We start from the raw sequence: 3,843 nt of genomic DNA, 5'->3' as shown, positions 1-3,843 counted from the left end.
GACAAAATGGTATTCTCTAAACTTTATCACCCCTTTACAAAGCTCACTTCTCCAAACGATTCAAAAGAGTCTCTGAAGAAGTGTGACACCAGCATCTGGGACATCCTCCATTAGGGTCTTTAAGGCACATCGAGTAATTTGACTTTACAAACTATAATAATTAATTTTTTAATTTAAAAACAAAATTTTTTAATTTTTTTTACATAATTTGTCTTTTGTGTTTTTTAAAAAATTAGGGTTTTTAAGGTTCTTTCTAGTTTTAACTTTTCAATATCGATTTTTTTTATGTTTTTTTAATTTTTATGGTTTTTATGTTTTATTTTGTTTTTACTTTTTAGAAATATTTTTTTTGTTCTAATAGTATTTATATATTTTTTTAAAGATTTCTACAAGTTTGAAACAAGGAAAATGATACTTGGCCCCATGAGTTTGCCCCTCAAAATTACCGTTTGTTTAAAGATGTTTAAAACTTTAATAGTTAAGAAAGTGACTATTAGTGAAGTGAAATATTTTTTTATTTTTAAAAAATGTTTAAAGCTGTTTAAAAAATGTTTGAAAGTAAAAGAAAAATAAAATAAAAAGTGCAATTTGCAATATTGGAAAGTTTGAGGGGGCAAACTCACGGGGCCAAGTAATTTTTGTATTCTAATCTTAAAAAAAGTACTTCAATTTAGATAGGTTCAAAATGAATTGTTTCCTTTGAAAATCGCTCTGAGTCTTATCACAAAGTATGTCCTGAGGTGATATGTGGGTTGCCTGTAGGCTGTAAGTAAAGGTGAGCACCAACCCAGTCGGAATCCTCAAAATCCGACTATGGCTCTGACTTGTCTATGCCTCGATCTGACTTCGACTCTAACTTGTCGGAGCGAAGTCAAATTTGGTTCACATCCAAATTACAGATCAGTGCTAACATATACTGAGAGGAGAACAAATTACAACCAAATCACCATCATAATCTAGGGTATAAAAATTTAAAACAAAATACAGAAAAAAATAACAAATCTATGGTTTTAAAAAAATATACCGAGGGACACCTAGAGGAGAATTAATTGATGGGTCCAAGAGTGAGTGAGGCCACACAGGTTCTCCAGGAATAAGCAGTGAAGGCAGTGAAGGTACGACAACACGGTGGGAGAAGAGAGAAAGAGAGGTGATGTGGGTGTTGTGTTTATGAGGTATTGAGACTTGAGAGACTGAGTGAGTATGTGTGAGGGATGATAGTGGAGGGATGACAACACTGCGAGAGAAGAGAGAGAGAAATGCGACCGGGGTGTTGATTGCTTAGATTTGAGAAGCTGAGAGACATGTGAGTGTGAGGAATCAAGGGTGGGGTTAGAAACCCTAAATATTCAAAACGGCACCATTTCTACCTCTTAAAACGATGCCATTTTGAATAGTTAGGGTTTCTAACCTATGTGCCCCTGAAAATGACGTTGTTTTGTTGAATATGGGCTAGGTTGGGTGTTTTGGGTTGGGTTGTTGCGGTTTTGGGCTTCTAAACCAAGTTTGTTTTGCCTAAACCCTTTCGTGGGCTTTTTGTTTACCTAAATCCTAAACCAAACTTTTTTTTTTTTAAATCCTAAATTTAATCTTAATCTATTTTTAGTCATAAGGTTTTTATTTATAGTTTTTATTCTTTTTCTCAAGACGAAATTTAATTATTAGTATTGATTATTAATAAATTTTAATTCACTAGTGTCTAATTAAATGTTATTATGCTATAGTATTTGTAACGCTCATTCTTGTGGTGGAACTTTAATAAATAGTTTTAGAAAATAAGACGGAAATTACTGAACGTTTAAAAACTTTTTCCTTTCCTTCCCAAAATATAAAAGATTCCATTGTTAAAAGTTAAAACTTGTTTTATAAATTTAAAAGAGAGCTTGCAGCGAAATTCATTTAATTAAAATATACAGTCCTTTTACAAAATATGCTTTCATACATTACATAAATATGTCTAGGCTTTTATCACCTTTCCCTTGGGCTATGTCTTTCCTGACTCTTCATCCTCAGTTTTTTCTTGGGAGGGAAGGGACATACATAAAAATCAAAAGAGTCGAATACTCAGTATGCATTACTTCATACTGTAAAAATATATTAACATAGGTTTTCATTCATACATTCATCATTCCTCTACATAATTGACATAAAGCATTTCTTTACTTTGAAAACATTACAAGGTATAGTTTTTCTTTAATAAGGTTTTTAGTTCTCATAAAACATTTATCACACCTTGTACATTCATTGATAAATAAAATAAATCATTCATATATTCAATTAATTGTTATCACTTTCCATTGGCCAAAACACACTGTTACTCCTCGTGTGTTGGGGTTAGCGATCTTTTGGACCCGTATTTCGCCCGTGGCCACAAGTTATGAATCTCTTTCAGTACTACAAGTACTACTTACCCAGCTTTGCAATCTGCCCAGTCTATTGATACCATTTTCATTTAGTCATGGTCGTTACGTAGCTTCATACATTAAAACATTTATTCATTTCCTTTCATTTCAATCATTTTTTTCAGTCATTTCCTTTTCATTTCTTTCATTCATCAGTCAATTTTATTTCACAAACATCATTTCATAGCATAAACATAAACATCATTAATATACATCATTTCATAGCATCATTTAAACATCATTTCATAGCGTCATTTAAAAATCATTTAATTGCATCATTTAACTTTATCTCTTAGCATTAAGCATAAACCTCAGCAATCCATTTCATGGAACATAAAGACAATAGCTACTACATATAGCATCCATTTCACATGCACATGCATACAACTATTTTTTAGGTGCATAAAAAGGGGCTGCCAAAGAAGCTCATTACATACATATGCCTTAAAACATTAATACTTTAGCATACTTTCATAAATCATCATTCCATTTTCTTTCATTGCATAAAAAGAACATATTTAATAAAAGTTTCATTTTCATATCATTTAAAAAACTCAAGAAGAGTATGAACATAATACTTATCTGGACTCCATGCTATTTTTATTTCATGCAGTCCATTCATGTGTAGATGGCAACCTACATTCATACATAACTTAACGTCATTCCCTTTTCAAGTGTATATGTAACTTAAACTTAGAACGTGCATAAAAACACCCTTGACTTAAACTTCCTTCACTTAGACCCATTCAAAGCCACACTTCCAACACAGGATATTTAACTTCATGTCCTTATACCTTCATGTGAATTTTCATGCTTCACGTTAAAGGTTAAGACACAATCCTATCAACTCCATCATTCCCTTCCTCCATTCATGAATAATTTAACCAACACAATATTGTAATCCAAACCAAGTGTAATACAAATTTTAAGCCAGGTTTGATGCTTAAACATTGTATATTCATGTATAAGATAGATTATACACTCTATAGTAAATCTGTCCAACACAACCACCATGCTTCACAAATCTCAAACCAACACAATCCCAATGCTTCATAAATCTCAAACCAACACAATCCCATCTAAGTATACATGTACAACTAACCAAAACTAAAGTTTTAAATATCGTAACGTACCGGCCAGAATGGCTAGAATTTATCGTGTCGAAATAGTAATTGGCACGGTGGAGGTATGCATTTCATATCGGGTCAAATACCGGCCATTTCAGTGTGGTTCTGTTAATACTGGCTAGTGTGACGCCCTCAAATTCCGCTTGGGATCGAACGGACATTTGAAGCGTTGAGACATGCAACACAATGTTACTTACCTCCGTTCATGACATATAAGATGCAATGTTCCTAACATGCATCTAGCATTATGCAATATTCGCAGTGGATAATAAATTTTTTTCTTTTTTTCTTTAGCAATACTATGCACCAAACTG

This window comes from Juglans regia, chromosome 11 (genome assembly GCF_001411555.2).
Source record: "Juglans regia cultivar Chandler chromosome 11, Walnut 2.0, whole genome shotgun sequence".
NCBI classification, from domain to species: Eukaryota; Viridiplantae; Streptophyta; class Magnoliopsida; order Fagales; family Juglandaceae; genus Juglans; species Juglans regia.
The sequence above is the reverse complement of the archived record's forward strand: the minus strand, read 5'-3'. Positions refer to the sequence as shown.